The sequence below is a fragment of the Oryctolagus cuniculus genome, chromosome 7, assembly GCF_964237555.1.
Source record: "Oryctolagus cuniculus chromosome 7, mOryCun1.1, whole genome shotgun sequence".
In the NCBI taxonomy this organism is placed as follows: domain Eukaryota; kingdom Metazoa; phylum Chordata; class Mammalia; order Lagomorpha; family Leporidae; genus Oryctolagus; species Oryctolagus cuniculus.
This window is the reverse complement of record NC_091438.1, coordinates 35,736,250-35,755,690: the sequence shown is the minus strand read 5'-3', so window position 1 is coordinate 35,755,690 and position 19,441 is coordinate 35,736,250.

Here is a 19,441-nt window from a genome sequence, read left to right as displayed (position 1 = left end):
AATCTAGAGTCATAGTATAACAAGAAAAAGCACCACAGTGAAGAAACCAAATATCTCCAATATGCCAAATAACAAACACAAGCTATACTAATTAGTAATCAGACAAGCTGCTCTTTAACCTCTATGGACCCTTGCTTAGCACCAAGGTAAATCCTAATGAGGTTGGAAGCTCAGGACACACAGAGACCTTGAATTTTATTGTAGTTGCAGTAGTGATGAAATATCAATGGCCTTTTCTTTTAATACTATATAAAAAGGTAAATTATGATATCAAGAATTCCAGAAGGAAATACTTATTAACAGCAGGTCATGATTCTGTAGTCATTTGAGGAAGGCATTAAAGTAGAGAAAGGAGTACCACAGTGTGTCTACAGAGACAGAAGTAAAAGACTGATTTCTTCCTTCCCTCTTTCTACTCCTCCCTTCTTGTCACTTGGACCTCTAGCCTCTCCAACGCCAGGACAAGTGTCTTTCCTGTCAGCATTTTAGAACACTGAGCTTCTTCCAATAGAGTTCAGTTTTTGCTTCCCATGTTCAGATCATTTGGCTTCTATGTCATATAGCTCTGTTAAGGGTCTCTGCTTGAATCTAAAGTGTAATCACTCTAGGATTTAGAAATGCTGTGATGATGGGGTGGGCCTGGGAAGAGATTCTGTTCCTATAAGAGGCGAAGGAGCTTCCATAAACCATAGATTAGAAAGAATGAGCCTCAGGAAGGAACAAAAGTGACACTGCCAACATTTTATTTAAGGTAAGAAGGCTCGGGTTAGGAAGGGGTGCTTCTGAGAAGTACAGGAGGCAATCCCACCCTGCCCACAAAGAACCATGCCTGGGTCTTAGTGTGAATTTCAAATAGCAAAGCATGGATAAGAAAACTGCTATCCAAAAACTGATGGCACATTGGGATCCTAAGGTAGCCGCAGCGTGAGTACCTAGAGACTTTCATCAACCACACAAGATGTTGCTAATGACTTTAGCAGAACTGGAGGTGGTTTAATCAGAGCCATTTCTGTGCTGATGAAGTCAATCATCGGCACCCTTAGGTAAGTGGCATATTAGTGCTGGCAACATAACAGTCCCATTTGTCATCAGCACTGGCAACTATAGAATACATCACTTAGGAGCACAGGCAGAAGAAGAAAACCATGGAAGACCACAGTAATCAAGACAACTAAGTCACAGAGTGACTGTGAGATGTGCCCCAGTGTCAAAGTTCCTGTAGATCACGTTAAGGTGATTCTGTGGGTCTGTAATTTGCCCCTGGTGCACTGGGTTAGAGAATTTGTCTAGAAAACTTTGGGCTTGGAATGGATTTAAAGCCTTCCAGCCTAATCCCTTCTTTTGGTTGAAGTGGAATCTCAGATCCTGGAAAAGTTGAGATATTCTCAAGTTCAGAGGGATAAATTAGGCTTCAAATTTTTCTGATTTTTCATCTAGTGTTCTATACCAAACACTATATAATAATTTTATTAAACATAAATCTCTTACGGTAAAAAACTTTATTTTCATATCTTATTAAGTTATTTTGTTAAGATTTATTTAATTGAAAGGCAAAGTTACAGAGAGGGAGCGAGACCGTCATGGAGAGAGAAACCTTCCATCTGCCAGTTCACTCTTTAAATGCCTACAGTAGCTGGGGCTGGGTTAGGTCAAAACCAGAAGCCTGGAATTGCAACTGGGTCTCCCACATGGGTGGTGGGGCCCAAGTACCAGCCATCTCCTGCTGCTTTCCCAAAACATTAGTAGTGAGCTGGATTGGAAGTAGAGTAGCTGGCACTCGAACTGGCACTCATAAGACTCTGGTTTTGTAGGTTTAACCTGCCAGGCTGCAATGCCAACCCCATGAAGTTATTTTTGTATAAAGGAATCATCAAGAAATGCTGATGAAAAGAGAAAAATATCCTCCTTATTTGTACTACAAATATGGACTACTCATGGACTACAAATATGTACTACTCATGGACTCCAAAAGCTAACTCCCTCCTCCAACTTAGCCCAGACTTATGCTCTTGGACTTTATTAGATTAGTAATTCCTCAAGAGTCTCCTTTTCTCATCAGCCCAGCTCCTGCTACCAGTTTTGACAGAAGTAGGTGTGTCTAGGTTTCTGGTGAACACCTTCAGGCTAACACAGAGACTTCTGTTATCTGCATTCCAGCTGTGGAAACTGACAAGCCTGGGCATTGAAGGATGACACTGGAGGAGGAAGGGCCTGAGATCAGTGGAGTTTTGACTGGAAGATCCTGGGAGCAGTTTCCCCAGAACCAGAAAAACAACTCTGACTGTGCCTCCGGCAGAAAGATGAACGGAGGCTGCTTTCTTCCTCCTCCCCTGCTTTTACTTCTGGTATTGTCTAGGCTGCTCTGAAACCTTTCCCTTTAAGCATCTTTGACTGCTTTCTTAGTTCTGAGTCTGAAACAAAGCACTTCAACGTAATGCATCCTTTTCATCCTTTAAAAATTAACCTAAAACATAGGATCCTTATTGGAAAAAGCTTAAAGTCATATTAAATATTATGAAACAAAAATCTATACCCTTTAAAAAGGTCAAGCAATAGGGGCAGAATATACACGTGCAGTCAAAAGTATCCTAGGTACGAGCCAATATCTAGTAGTCATGATTTCCTTAATACATTTCTAAAATGCTGTGTCATGCTTGTATCTACTCTCTTATTTAGTTTTCATATTATCTCTATGACATTTGCCATTTTTAAACAGATGTAGAAATTGAGCTTAACAGAAATTAAGAGACTTACTCAAGTAAATCTTAGAGTAGAATTTAAACTTCTATATCCATGGAGATCTTTTAATCCTCAGGTTGAGTGTATTATAGCAGAAGATTAAGGTGGAAATGGCAATTAGGAATACTTTTGTTACAGAGGAGAAAGATTTTGAATTATGGTTTGATAGTTATGAAAGTGATTATAACTTTCACTAAGTGTTGATTTTGTGCCTATTAGCCAAGTTATTTATGTCATCTCATTTTAAGATTCAATATCCTGCTGGCGCCGTGGCTCACTAGGCTAATCCTCTGCCTGCGGTGCCGGCACCCCGGCTTCTAGTCCCGGTCGGGGCGCTGGATTCTGTCCCGGTTGCCCTCTTCCAGGTCAGCTCTCTGCTGTGGCCTGGGAATGTGGTGGAGGATGGCCCAAGTGCTTGGGCCCTGCACCCCATGGGAGACCAGGAGAAACACCTGGCTCCCAGCTTTGGATCAGCGCGATGCGCCAGGCGCAGTGCGCTGGCCGTGGAGGCCATTGGAGGGTGAACCAACAGCAAAAAGGAAGACCTTTCTCTCTGTCTCCGTCTCTCTCTCTCACTATCCACTCTGCCTGTCAAAAAAAAAAAAAAAAAAAAAAAAAAAAAAAAAAAAAAAAAAGATTCAATATCCTAATCATCACTCGTCACTTTGCCAATTAAGAAATTGAGGGTTAAAAAGAAACATTAAGCATTGGAATCCATATGGTGCAGATTCTAACTCAGTGTGTTCCCCAAATATGTGATGTTCACAGCAGTAACCCAGAGAGAAGCCTGGATCTTCGGGCGAGGCAACTATAAGTATTCCCACGAGGGTGGGGGAAAAGCCTTGTGCTAAGACAGAAAGACAAACTGATTAGAGGGAAATACTGGGAGCAAAGAGGGATATGAGAAAAGGATGAAGCACCCGGAGAGGGGGTAACTTACGGCTTTTTGTTTTTAAAGATTTATTTATTTATTTGAAAGGCACAGTTACAGAGAGGTAGAGGCAGAGGCAGAGGGAGAGAGGTCTTCCATTCACTGGTTCACTCCCCAAATGGCTGCAATGGCCGAAGCCGGGCTGACGCAAAGCCAGGAGCCAGCAGTTTCTTCTGGGTCTCCCACATGGGTGCAGGGTCCCAAGCACTTGGGCCACCTACTGCCTTCCCAGGCAATAGCAGAAAGCTAGATCGGAAGTGGAGCGGCCAGGACTTGAGCCAGCGCCTACATGGGATGCTGGCATTGCAGATGGCAGCTTTACCAGCTATGCCACAGTGCTGGCCCCCAGCCTATGGATCTTAAAGCCAAAGTTGAGGTATTAGGGTCTCATTCTCCTGGCCTTGGGATCCTATGGCATAGTCTTATTTTTTTATTTGACAGACAGAGTTAGGCAGTGAGAGAGAGAGACAGGGAGAAAGGTCTTCCTTCCGTTGGTTCAGCCCCCAAATGGCTGCTATGGCCGGAGCCATGCTGATCCGAAGCCAGGAGCCAGGTGCCTTCTTCTGGTCTCCTATGTGGGTACAGGGGCCCAAGCACTTGGGCCATCCTCCACTAACCTCCCGGGCCACAGCAGAGAGTTGGACTGGAAGAGAAGCAACCGGGACCAGAACCGGCGCCCATATGGGATGCCAGCGCTTCAGACGGAGGACCAACCAAGTGAGCCACGGGGCCGGCCCCCCTGTGGCATAGTCTTGGGCAGGATTGTGACACAGAAAGACGGTGGACTAAAAGATGGTTTTACTTCTGTGTATCAGACAGAAAAGACTAGAAATCAGAAAACTTCCAGAGAACTCTTTTCCAGTCTCTCTTAATTACTGATGATGGTCCCTGTATTGTGTGGAAACTGATTCTGTGTCCAGTTCTGATCTACGTACTTTACATAGATCTACGTCTTTAATATTTCCGATGCCTGTATGAAGTAAGTGTGATCATCCTCCTCCTGTTACAGTTAAGAAGCTGAGATTCAGGGAGTCTGTGTACAAGCAAAGTGTAAGGCCATCATCCTTTAACTAGGTCTGAGTGACTTCTCAGCACTTGTATTTTTCTCTTATACTGTTCTGCCTCTTACTACTTTCTATGACTCAGTAGCAAGGGTACTTCCCTTCAGAGTATCCTCATAAGCACAGCTTTCTACATATAACCAGTTAAGAGCAGCAGAAGAGAAGAACCCAATCAGATGTTAGTTTCTCTGCCTGGACTAAGAAGTTCTTGGCTTGAGATGTTTCAAGTTGAGCTCAAGATTTAAGCAGGATGTTCTTCCACACAACTGTAGCTTAGTGAAAGCTTTAGAAAAGGTGTTAATTATGCACACTATCTGCAGAGGTTTCTTTTTCATAAATGTTCGCTGTCAAAGAAATTAGCCAGTTTCTAAGAGCCAAATGTCACTGTGTAACGGCAGAGACTTTAAAATAGATCAAAGTCAAACTTTTCCACTCTCCTCCCTGCAGGGGGAGCGAATGGAAACCCCAGGAGACTGCAAGAGAGTAGCCCAAGAGCAAGACATTTCTTTGAAGGGTCATGTCTCGTCTTAACAATGTGTCTAAAGTTTCCATTCCCACAACAGACATCCTTGTTTCAAAATCAAAATGTTTTCTAAACTAGAAAAAAGCACCCTGATAATCCAGGAGTCTCACGTACTCCCCAAAACACCAGGTCTTTTTTCCTAAATCGACAACATCTATGTGAGACACTAGACATAACAATTTCAACTAGATCTCTGTGTGGCCGTGAGAGCAGACTCTTCCAATCCCATGCTGTCTCTGTTGGCAGACAGAGTCAAAAGGTCAGAACTCACAGAAATGTCAGGTACAAGGCCAGCTGCATAATGGAGGGGTTGACTTTGCAGCCAAATAGACCCTGAAAACTCCTGCAACATCTGAATGTTAGCACAGGTTGAGCATCCCCAGTAAGAAATTCTGAAATCCAAGATGCCCAAAAACCTGAAATTGTTTGGGTGTAAGAATGATATCACAGGTGGAAAACTCCACACTTGATCTCATGTGACAGGTCACAGTCAAAACACAGACACGCACAAAGGATCGCATAAAATTACCTTCAGTCATATGATATACAAATGCATTTCAAATCTACTCTTGGGATGCATCCTCGAGATACCTTACTAGGTATGGGAAAATATTCCAAAATAGGAAAATATCCAAAATCTGAAACAATTCTCATTCCAAGCATTTTAAATAAAAGACACTCTTCCCTATTGTGTAGTGGTTAAGGACCGGGCTTTGCACTTAAAGAATCAGAGTTCAAATACTAACTTTGATAATGAAAGCTGCAGAATCTTGAGGTAATTATTTAGCTACTCTAAATCTCAGCTTCAGAAAGGTTAAATGTATAAGCATGTGTTAAAGTATTTAGAAACACTGCCTGGCATACTACAAATGTTCAATAAACAGTAGTTTTAGTTGTGATTAATGATATTCAGGTCACTAGATTTAACTCAAATGTAAACATTTGAAAATATGTAGTCAAAAGTATTGCAAATGATCATTGCTTCCAATAAGGGGTAGGAATTTAACCTACTGGTTAAAAGACTGATTAAGATGTCTATATCCTGGGGCCAGCGCCGTGGCTCACTTGGTTAATCCTCCACCTGCGGCACCGGCATCCCATGTGGGCGCTGGGTTCTAGTCCCAGTTGCTCCTCTTCCATTCCAGCTCTCTGCTGTGGCCTGGGAAGGCAGTGGAGGATGGCCCAAGTGCTTGGGTCCTGCACCCACGTGGGAGACCAGGAGGAAGCACCTGGCTCATGGCTTTGGACCGGCATAGCTCTGGCTGTAGTGGCCATTTAGGGGGTGAACCAACAGAGGGAAGACCTTTCTCTCTGTTTCTCTTTCTCAGTGTCTAACTCTATCTGTCAAATAATAATAATAAAAAAAATGTCTATATCCCACATCAGAGTTGTGTTTAAGGTCTGACTTCAGCTCTGACTCAGCTTCATGCCGATGCAGACCTTGAGCCAGTAGTGGATGATTCAAGTATTTGGGTCCCATCCACCCCCATGAGAGACCTGGGTAGTGTTCCTGGCTCTCCACTTCAGCTGTAGTCATTGCAGGCATTTGTGGGAGTGAACTAACAGATAGGAACCATCTCTGCCCATCTGCCTGTTTCTCTATGTCTCTCAAATAAATAAGTAAACAATTAATTTTTTAAGAAAAGTAAAATAACCTTTAAGTGCAGAAAATATTAAAATCTGAGCATATCATTTATTACACATGAAAACATGAAGCAAAATTCTAGTTCAAATTTTCAAAAATGTACCATGATGTTGTCCTGTTGTGATGCAGAGATATCATTGTAAATGCATACAGAAAATTTGTGAGTAGGCAATCAGTGGACTAAAGCAGATTCTCATCTCTTAGAAAAGAATCAAATTATCCTCATACACTAGTTTGAATGCTCGCTGGTTGAAAAGAAGCATGAAATTCAAGGAAAACATGAAAGTATGAAGAATATCTAAAAAGAACAGAAAATAGAGAAGAAATCTGAAAACTGAATAATGAAGGAGTGTCAATGAAAGAATATCTGTGATAATACTTAAATAATGTGAAACACAGTGAATTCCTGTAGACCCAATGTTCTGTTCTAGGGCTAGTGGGAGATATGGAGGTTTCAATTTTGCAATCCATAAAAATTCATTTATCTAGGTATATTACATTGTGGAACAGAACATGTCACCATGTATTCTCAAGGAGCCCACAGTGAAGGATTGTAATGGAATTCTTCCTTTCTCTGTGATGGAAACATAATATCTCATTCTTCAAGTTCCTTTCTACTGCTTGCATATCAAATCTAGTATTTCTTGCATGAGATTGCTAATTGGACAACTAAGATACTGAGAAGACATCACTTCAAAGCTGTCTTATTTTTCTGAGAAATTTAGTTTAGAAGCCTTCAGAAATAGAGAAATCCAGGGGTAGTTCAGAATCAAAGAACAATTGTTCTGATGCAGAGACTCCTGCAGTTATAGATACACATTTCTTGATTGGATTAACACAGTTTGGTGAGAGAACAAGAAATTAGCATTTACTAGACTCTCACCATGATATGATCAGAAAAAGAATTGTTTGATGACCCACTTTTTCGTAGGCATCATGATCAACTATAACCAGCACCGCCCATAACGGATGAATCAGACCTGCAGGGTAGCACCAGGCTTCCTGCCAGAGGCCCCTCTCCAGCAGCTTTCCCCACAGCACGCACACTTGATCTGATGGGACACAGCACAAGGAACATAATTCCTGTGACTCTTTCATAGTCACACACCAGACACTTATTCAGGGAACTGTCCTAAACAATAATATTCATGGAATTTCCATGAATATTCAGTGAATGACAAAAAAGAAAACTTCAGATATTACTCACAGAGTTCTCTGGAAAGCTAACCCCTTTTGCTTTGTGAGCTTTTTCTCCACAAGGGATAAATGAAAAGAGAGGGTGGACGTAGATAAAGAGACAAGCAAGCTTTTGGTGTAACCTCTGAGTTGATGTCTATCCGGTTGGATTTGCAGGAGCACAAGGGGGCTTCCAGAAATTCATGAAAATGCATATTATGAAAAAGCTATGCATGGATTTCAAGAATTTTTGCACCAAAGTAATTTTGTTTAAATTATTTATTTTGTTTATTTGAAAGACAGAAACACACAGACACACACTCACACACAGAAAAAGAGAGAGGGTGAGAGAGAGAGGTAGGGAGAGAGAGAGAGGTAGAGAGGTAGAGAGAGAGAGATAGAGAGAGAGAGAGAGAATCCCTCATCTGCTGGTTTACTCTCCAAACGTCCACAGCATAGCTGGGCACTCAATTTAAGTCTCATGTGGGTAGCAGAGACCCAAGTACCTGAACCATCGTCAGTTGCCTCACAGGGTATGCATTAACAGGAAACTGGAATTGAGTTGAGAGCAGATCTGAAACTCAAACCCAGGAACTCCAATATGGAATAAGCCTTCCCAAGTAGCATCTTAGCCACTACATAAATGCCCACTTCCAAACTTAATTTTAAATCAATTTTCCATGAACCTTTTGAAGGACCATCATATAATCCAAGCCAGATGGTGGGGTGTCCTCCCTGCCACATCTAATTAGATGTGAATTTATGCTCCTTTCATTGATGATATTCGATCTCCAATATTTATAGTTATAGACTAGGCAGCCCTTGAAGCCCTTCAGGTTTTCCTGGGTAACCCTTGAAGTCAGGGTGATAGGAAAAACAGAACATTTTAGATTGTTTTGATGCTGAGATTAAACATCGTTTTATATCTTTGAAGGCTTAAAATTATTTCATTGAGGAGATGCATGCTGACATTTGAATCCTAGTACTAATTAGTGTGGAAAGTAGATTAAGATTTAACAATTTCTAATTATACTTATACTTTTAAATGTTAATTTTAACATTCATGACATTAAGAAGAAAATTATGCTATAATTTCACTAGCCAAAATCCCAGAGGCTATTTTACTATCTGAGTTATTTCGATATATACTTAGATACATAGATATTTTGCTTAGATGTCATTACAACAAATACACAGTTTTGTATTTTTTCAATGGACAGGTAACCTTGTATGCTTCTAGTTAGTAAAATAAGATATTTTGAAGCACATATACATTGTGAAATGGTTAAATCTAGTAAATAAACAAATGCACTATTTGACATGGTTACTTTTGTAATGAGAACTCAGAACAAGCACACTGTACATTCTTCAAGAAAATACCATTAACTATTGCCACTTTTCTTTATAATAGGGCTCTTGAAATGAATTCTTTTTATAGAACTGTAATTATATATTAATTGACTAACACCCCCCCACCCCAACCAATCCAACCTCTGCTGACCAACATTTTACTCTCTAGTTTTGAGATTTAATTTTGTAGATGCCACGTATGAGTGAGATCATGTAGTATTTTGTGTTGCTGTGCCTTATTGCACTTAACATAATGTCCTCCAGATTCATCCATGTTGTCACAAATGGCAAGATTTCACTATTTTTAGTGAAATAATGAAATAGTATTCCATTGTGTGTATATACCATGTTTTCTTTATCCAATAATCCATTGATGCGTACTTCAGTTGATTCCATATTTTGGCTATTGTGAATATTACTGTAGTAAACAAAGGGATGCGGATGTCTCTTTGACGTACTTATTTCAATTCCTTTGGAAATATACACAATAGTTTGGTTGCTGTGTCTAATGGTAGTTCTATTTTTATTATTTAAATACTTTTTTTAAATTGAGAGAGAGAGAGAGAAAGAGAACCTCCTGCTTACTGGTTTACTCTTCAAAATGCACACAATGTATGAGACTGGACAAAGGCCAGAACCAGGAGCAGGGAACTCAACCCAGGTCTCCCATGCAAGCAGCAGTAACTCGATTGCACCACTGCAGCCTCTCAGGGTTTGCATTTTCTGGAAGCTGGAGTTAGGAACAGAGCTTGGAATTGAATCCATGCACTCTAATGGACATCTTAACTGCTGGGCTAAATGTTTGCTTCTATTTCTAGCTTTTTAAAGCATCTTCAGACTGTTCTTCACAATGAAAACACTAATTTTCATTTACACTAGTAGTATATTAAAATAATAATAATAATAATATTAGAATTCCCTTTTATCCACATCCAGGTTAGTATTTGTATCAAAATATCAATCATATTCTTCACAGAAATAGGGGAAAAATCCTAAATTTCATGTGGAATTACCAAAGACCCCAAATAGTCAAAGCAATCTTGAACAGAAAGAACGCTACCTGACTTCTAGGTATAATTCAATGGTATAATAAGCAAAAAAGCATGATGCTGGCATAAGAATAGATGCATAGACCACTCAGTAGGGTAGGTAGCCTGGAAATAAATCCATGCACTTATGCAAATTGACTTTTGAAATAGATGAAAAGAACACACAATAGGAAAAGGACAAAACTGGGTGGCACATGTTTAAGAGTGAAATTAGACCCTACAGAATTAACTCAAAATAGACATGTAAGTGAAATATGTAAATATCTGAAACTATGAAAAAACTAAAAGAAAATCTAGGGGAAATACTTTTTGGCACTGGTCCAGGCAAGAATTTTTTTGAATAAGACCTGAAAAGCATAAACCATAAAACCAAAAGTAGGCTGGTGCCTACTAGGCTCACTAGGCTAATCCTCCGCCTGGGGCACCAGCACCCCGGGTTCTAGTCCCGGTTGGGGCACCGGTTCTGTCCGGTTTCTCCTCTTCCAGTCCAGCTCTCTGCTGTGGCCCGGGAGGGCAGTGGAGGATTGCCCAAGTGCTTGGGCCCTGCACCCACATGGGAGACCAGGAGGAAGCACCTGGCTCCTGGCTTCGGATCGACGCAGCGCGCTGGCTGTAGCAGCCATTTGTGAGGTGAACGAATGAAGGAAGACCTTTCTCTCTCTCTCTCTCTCTAACTCTGCCTGTCAAAAAAAAAAAAAGTAGCAAAATAGGGTTATATCAAACTAAAAACCTTCTACACAGTACAGGAAACAGTGTAGAGGGCCTGACCAATAGTAGATGATTGTGTCATGGAAAGCTTCCCAAGATATATCTATTGGTGACTTTATTTTTCAGTCCTTTCTTTGCCAATGTTTCTATTTGCTTAGTTTACATGTTACAAGTTGAATTATACCCTCCTCCAATTTTTCTGTGTTAGAATCCTAACTCCTGGTACCATTCAATGTGTGACCTGACTTGTAAATTGGTTATTACAGATAGAATTATTGAAGTCGAGGTGATCATTAAGGTGGGCTCCATCCAATTGGACTGGTGCCTATTAAAAAAATTGGTGTGTGTGGGAGGGGCGAGAAACAGAGGAAAGATGATGTGATAAGACAGGGAAAAGACAGCCATGTGCAAGTCAGAGAGGACCTGGAATAGACTTTTCCTTCACAGCTCTCAGAAGAAAACAGCTCTCCAGATACCTTGATTTCAAACTTCTGGTTTTCAGATACCAAATGTCTGAGGTTTCAGCTACCCAACTAGGGGCACTTTGTGACCACAACCCTAGAAAACTAGTATAGTAAGGCTTACTTGCTGCACGTTTGAAGGAATGATTGAACATTATTTCATTGTTTTATGAAAGGAGAAGCTGTTCACTTGCACAAGGAGATAACTGCATCTCAGATCACAGAGAACAGACTAACTGCACAGTGTTTAAGGGAGATGAGCTCAGCTTTATTAAAGCCTCCACAAAAAAGGAGCCACCTGCCAACAATATGAACCATTATAGCCAACATTATTATCCCTTCTGCCTCTCGTGATATATTTTCTTTAAGGTCACCAGTGTGATATTTAGGAAATAAAAATATAATGAGCCTTAATTTCTACTCAATAGCCTGCAATAGCTTGGTTTCATACTCAGAACAAAATTCCAAGTTTATCATTCTGCCTCTTTCTTCCTAGCTCACTCCATGCCAGGCTTGCTGGATTATTTGTTATTTCCCCCATCTTTGAACTTTCTGTTCTCTCTAACGGAAGTACTATCTACCCAGATTATCTGTCTATCTATCCATCCATCCATCATATATATCTTTGTGCTTTAATCTGTCACTTTTTTCAGGCCTCCAAACAAACACATTGCTCCTTCAGAAAGGGCTTCCCTGGCTATCGTTTGTAGAATTCCTCAACATCTAAAACAACACCTACAACATATCAGGTATTCAAATGATGTTTTTTTTTGAATGAATGAGAGGGTGAATGACTTCAGATTCTACATATCTCATTTGCCCTGGAAATAATTCTGAGACATGATTCACAAATCCATAGACTGGGAAGAGGATTGAAAAAAATCATTTACCTTTCTGCTTTAAGATGAATGGAATTGTCTGGAATTCTAGATGCCACTCACTAGATGCTTATTATTCATTATATTATTTCACAAAACCCAAATATTAGCAAGGAAGATAAAATATAGAAAATATTAATAATATTGATGATCTTGCAATATAAATATGTAGGTATTAAAAAGGGCTATAAAGAATGTCTCAGGTAGCATACTTGCTCAGACCGGGAAGGCAATAAGAGTATATCAGTCTCCTGTATGCAATCCTAGTTAAGGCTAGTGAAGCAAATTTGCCAGCTCTGAGAATTTGGGAAAATTACCCAAACTTTCTAGGCCTCAGTCCCTTCATCTGTAAATAGGGATAACAATAAATTGTGCAGTAGCAATTCAGTCTAACTATGGTACAGTTCGTAGAGCAGTTGCAAAGTATTTGCTAACTTTTAAGCATAAATTTATCAAAGTCTAAAAATAGTGTATACAGTTCAAAATTATAAATATTATCTCTTTCCTGACACAGCTTTTAAGACAAATTTTATTGAAGTAAGACATGTATCAGAGAAGTGCACAAATTATAGAGTTGTATCTCAATGAATTTTTACAAAACTATTATGTGACTATTTAATGCTGTCAATAGGCCAGCAACCTCCTAGCTACTTCTTTTTGCTGTTTCTATTTCTGAAGTTACCTATAACTCCTATCACTGTTGATTAGTTTTCCTGTTGCTGAGCTTTTGTGAATGGATTCTTGTGTGCTATTTCATGTCTGGCTTCTTTAATCAACATTATATTTATGAGACTCATATGGTTGGATAAAGTATTTGTTTATTCTTATTACTATATGGTGTTCTATTGTAGGATTGCAGCATGGATTACATGAAGATACCTCAAAATGATAATGGAAAAGAAATTTAAATATATTTTGGTGCTAATTTTTTTTGAAATTTACACATAGTTTTTCCATTATATGCATTTTAATGAACTTTTTGCATGCATTGATTTCAATTTTTTTACACTCAAAGAAACTTATCCTTTAATTCTATTTTCCAAGGACATTTAGAAGTACGCTTGTATATATTTCTCATCCTATGAAAGAAGGACTCAGCAGGAGACAGATTCTTAAGCAAGAGTCAATTGATTCCTACAGAAGCATATAGGGGGTATTCTGTCTTATCTCCTATTCTTCCTGTGAGCTCCCAATGGAAACCCATAAAAAAGAACCTAAGAGTGAGTGCAAATTCCCACTCTGTCTGAGCCCATGTGCTATTCCAGACTGACAGGTGAATCCACACTTGGTAGCCAGTGATTCAGCCCCCTACCCCTCTCATGATCTGCCACAGATGACTGGGACTATATAAATGCATCCCTTTCATCTCTGGGGGAGTCTACCCTTCCTAGGAGTTCAGACAACTTGCTTATTCTGTGACCCTAACTCCACCATAGGCTTAGAAAAGGAGTGATTTTATGGTTTCATCAATGTTTTTCATTGTCAGGATGGAAGTAACACATTATGTTCAATTTTTATACCCTAGATGGAAGGAGAAATTTCAAATTTCAATCTTCATAATATGTAGGCAAACTAAAGTTCACTCCCACTCCTAGAATGTAGCAGTCCAGATTTGCAAATCAGAATTGATGCTGTTTCCTAGGGTGTTCCCGTTTGGACAATGTTCTGCAATGCAATTTTTGTCTCCGAAGTACTACTAGACCCTCTCAAGCTCTGCTGTGATTTTTCGTCATTTTCCTTGTGATTTCTTGACCTCATGTTCTAAACAGCATAAGCGTCATCAAATTCCTCAGGGGAAAAACTGATGATCACTTTTCAGCATCTCATTCTTTCAGAAATTTTAGTTCCTTAAGTCTGGATGCCATGACAGCCAAGAGCATACCTTTCTGTTTCTCAACCCAACTTGCCATATTCAGGAGTCAGATGGGTTAACAGGCAGTCAGTGGAAACTGGGGTGCATTTCTTTAGTAATCTTCCAGTTTTACCATGAGAACAGCAAGGGAGTGGAGAGTCCATCCTCCTGAGCTCTCAGTTTATTGTGAAAACAAGTTTCCTATCCCACTCTTCTGGATGACTTTTTCATTTTATCACGAGCAAGCCAGACAGGATAAAGGATTGCAGATCAGGTCTTTTGATTGTTTTTGTCCCTGCCTTGTAACTGCATGTCAATCTGATTTTCAAGTTTTTTGTTTGCTTGTTTGTTTGTTTGTTTTTTTTTTTTCCAAAACTGTATTTGAAAACTCCACTGCCACTGACCACCTCAGGTCTTCCTCCCTTGGGGTCCCCCTCTTTGCTGCTTCGGCAGGAGGTTTCCAACTTGAATATATCCTACTCTACTTTCACTGCCTTGTTCTGTGGTAACTCTTTTTCACGTGAGACAAAAGACCGAGATTGTCTTTCTGTCACCACTTCACCCATAACAATATAATCCAAAAATCCCACTACTGGGTATATACCAAAAAGACATGAACACATTGTATCCAAGAGACACCTGTACCACCACGTTTATAGCAAAACTGTTCACAATAACTAAGATATGGGATCAACCAAGGTGTCCATCATCAGATGAATAAAGACAGTGTGATATACACACATACGCACACACACACACAAACACAAACACAAAGGTATATTATTCAGCTATAAGAAAGAATGAAATTCTACAATTTGTATCAAAGTACATGAAACTGGAAGACATCCAGTTGAGTGAAATAAGCCAGATACAGAAAGATAATTACTGCAGGTTCTCTCTTATGTGTCAGAGCTAAAATTAAAAAAAAAAAAATCAAGAAACAAAAAAGAATGAAAGAAATGCCTATATCACAAATGACCAACAAACATATGAAAAAATATTCAACATCACTAGCCATAGCAAACTGCAAGTAATCACCTCACCTCACTTCCATAAGAATGTCTCAATTCTGAAAGAATTACAGAGAGAGAGATAGAGAGAAGAGACAGAAAGAGATCTTCCATCCACTGGCTCACTCACCATGGCAACTTAACTTGCTATGCTAAAATGCTGTCCTTTGTAATGCAATTTTAAAATATGTTATCTCAAAAACTAGAAAAAAAAAGTAAAGGAGAGGTAAAGAGGGTGGGAGAGAGAGGCGGGAGAGAGGAAGGGAATATCATTATATTCTTTGAATTATATCTATGAATCTGTTAAACCTAATTAAAATCAAAATATTTAAGTATAATAAAAGAAATGCCTATATTAGTATTGCTGCAAATATAGTTTTGTCAAACTTTGTTTTACATCTTTGTCAACCAAATGGTTAAGACTGGTATACTGCTATAGTTATAATGATCTGTGATTATTTTAAAATTTACTCTATATGAGTGAAATTGACATTTTCATTTGATTTTTTATAGCCCTTGCCTACATTCCTTCTGAACTAGATTCTAGAGGTTTTTTTTTTTCCTTTTTTCATTCTTTTTGCTTGTTGAAATCTTTATTTAGTGTAGCATTAAGCTCTTAACTGCAATGTGAATTAAAAATATGTTATCTTGGAGGCCAGTGCTGTGGTGTAGCAGGTAAAACCACTACCTGCAGTGCCAGCACCCCGTATGGGTGCCAGCACCCCGTATGGGTGCCAGTTCAAGTTCTGGCTGCTTCACTTCTGATCCAGTTCTCTGCTATGGCCTGGAAAAGCAGAAGATGGCCCAAGTCCTGGGGCCCCAGCACCTGCATGGGAGACCTGGAAGAAGCTCCTGGCTCTTGGCTTTAGATTGGCCCAGCTCCAGCCATTGTGGCCATCTGGGCAATGAACTGAAAGGCCACCACAAAACACCAAACACCAGAGTAAGGGAAAAGGTTAATGGCAGGGGGAGGGGGAGGGTTCGACAGGCTGCCTCGGCCTGTGTGAGAGAACAGCAGCCTGTACTGGGAGAACAAGTCTTACACAGCTTTGCAGAGGTAAGGAAGTGGGAGCAGCAAGTCCATTAGGGTAGGGCTGAGGCTTATGCTTGTGGTTGGGCCACTTGGTCACCTGACTTCTAGTAAGCCGGGGTGGGCTTAGGATTGAAGCTTATTGTAAAAGAAGACCTGAGATGGCCGGCGCCGTGGCTCACTTGGCTAATCCTCTGCCTGAGTCGCCGGCACCCCGGGTTCTAGTCCCTGTTAAGGCAGCGGTTCTGTTCTGGTTGCTCCTCTTCCAGTCCAGCTCTCTGCTGTGGCCCAGGAAGGCAGTGGAGGATGGCCCAAGTGCCTGAGCCCCTACACCCACATGGGAGACCAGGAGGAAGTATCCGGCTCCTGGCTTTGGATCAGCGCAGCACCGGCTGTGGCGGCCATTAGGGGAGTGAGCCAATGGAAGGAAGACCTTTTTCTCTGTATCTGCCTCTGTCTCTAACTCTCTCTCTCTCACTGTCTAACTCTGCCTAGCAATAAATAAATAAATAAAAATTTTTTAAAAAAAGAATACATGAGGCCAGAGCCTAACATGGTGTCCAGGGCTTAAGATGGCACCCCAGATAAGACCCCACCATTTTACTAATATGAACTAGCAGATGCAAGCCCTCTGTCTCTCTCTGCCTTTTCCTCTCTGTAACTCTGCCTTTCAAATAAATCTTTAAAATAATGTTAACTGGAAAATTAAAAAAGAAGAAAGGAGAGGGAGGGATGGAGGGAGAGAGGAAAGCCAAGATCATTATTCCTTATAATTGTATCTGTGAATTACATTAAATCTGTTCTCTGTATATTAAATACATAAATAAATAACTGGAAAAATTTACCTGTCTCACAACAGGTAAAACTGAAACCATTTTTCTTACCAATATTTCTGAAATGAATAAGCTGTGTGGGTTCTTGCCACATATTTGGAGAAGAATTCTGAATGCTGGCTTAAATGGACCAGGCAGCGTGGTAAGTTTTTAGGCTTTTTATTTAGTGAGGGAAATGCAAAGGAGAGTAAGGGCTTTAAGGGAGAAAGAAAAGTCCAGAAGTTAAGTTGGGGCCCATATGGAACAGAGAGCAGGCCAAGAGCCACACGCATCGAGCGTTTAGTTATGAGCAGCCACAAGCAGCTTGGCATGAGCAGTGAAGTGAAGGTGGAGAGAGGGCAGCCCAAAGGCCACGCGCCCTGAAGGTGTGGGGCTACAAGGGATCAGGGCATCGAGGGAAAATAAGGGAAGGCCTACTGTGCTCCAGGCCTTTTATCCACTTCCGAAGGGGAGTGCTTAATGAGTCTGACTGGCAGGTGGACATACAGGTGTGGTCAGGTAGGGGCATGAGATCACACAGGGGCGTGGTGAAGACCTAGTCTTCCAGCTCACAAACCTAACCAATGTTATCCTATCTGTTTGCCTACATCAAAATGGTGATGAAGGAAGCAGACTTCCGTTCTTGTCTCATGTGATGGAAGAATTTCCACGTAGACAAAGCAGTGAGCAAAGCAAGATTTATTTAAGTCTCAAGTGATTGAGACAAGTGATTGTCGAGACTTTTAAGCATCATTTTGGGGTTGCAGAATTCAGAACAGCAGCTAATTATCAATCAGAGAGTAGGAACAAAACCCATCAAAAGGCCAGAATCCTGTTTAGCTTTCTCCTGGTAAAACAAAACAGCCATCAGAAGGGCTTGGTTGGTAACTTCTCTTTTTTATTCTCATGATAAACTAAAAACTCAGAGGGTGGAATCACTACTCCTTTGTTATTCTTGTGATAAAACTGGAAACTCAGAGTAGGATTGGCACTTTTATCTTGTTGAAGGCAGCAGCTGGGGAGAAGCACACATTCTGTATTGTCTTTTTTTGTAAAACTTTTATTTAATAAATACAAATTTTTAAAGCACAAATTTTGGATTATAGCAGTTTTCCCCCCCCCATAACCACCCTCCCACCTGCAAACCATCCCATCTCCTACTCCCTCTCCCAAAAGAGACTCTCTTTCTTCATTTGATTGGGATCCAACCTAACTGCCTATTAGTCCATCTACATCCTCAGTACCTCTGCCTCTTAGCAACTTCCCCCAGTGCAGCTCAGCTCCTTGGTTTTCTACCTGGGGCCTAAAGGTGGCAGATGTTCCCAGGGAAAAGTGGCAGGCAGAGTGGGATTTGCCTCAAGGAGCTTTTCTTCTCTCTAGGATATTGGTCGCAGAGGCTCTGGAAGTTTTGATGGCTTTGTGATGCTTTAAAAAATTTTTTCTGCATTTTTTTTAAGATTTATTTTATTTATTTGAAAGGCAGAGGGACAGAGGGACAGAGGCGAGAGAGAGAGAGAGAGAGAGGGGTCTTCCATCCTCCAGTTTACTCCCCAGATGGACACAACAGCATGAGCTGGGCCATTCTGAAGCCAGGAGTCAGGAGCCTCCTCCAGGTCTCCTATGTGGGTACAGGGGCCCAAGGACTTGGGCCATTTTCTACTGCTTTCCCAGGCCATAGCAGAGAGCTGGATTGAAAGTGGAGTAGCCAGGACTTGAACCAGCGCCCATATGGGATGCTTTTTCCCACTATGCTGCCCCCCTCTCTTTTCAGTTTTGAAAAGTGTCTGGCTTTACTTATTGTTTCATTACGAAACTATTTACGTTTATTTAAAAATTATTATTTTAATATTAATGTCCCGAGGGCCCTTGTCTATTTAGATAAAATTCTAGTTATCGGCTACTTGTAAATGAAACAGACAACATGGTATGATTTAGAATTTATTTATTGAGGGAGCAAAATAGGCAGGAAGGTGATGGCTTTATAAAAGGGAGAAGGGGGTTCAGACATTTAAACTGAGAGTTGCACCCCACGCTTTTCCAGGGAGTAGCCCAGAGGCTGCAAAAGAGAGAGAGCACGTGCACAGGAGAGCAGCCACAGGGCCTTGCGGGAAAGCAGGCGCCAGAGGTGGCCAAAAGACCATCCATGCCAAGAGGAGTAGGGAGGAACAAGGGTGGGGGAGGGGTGTGATTTTCCAGTTCCTGAATCTAATTTCATC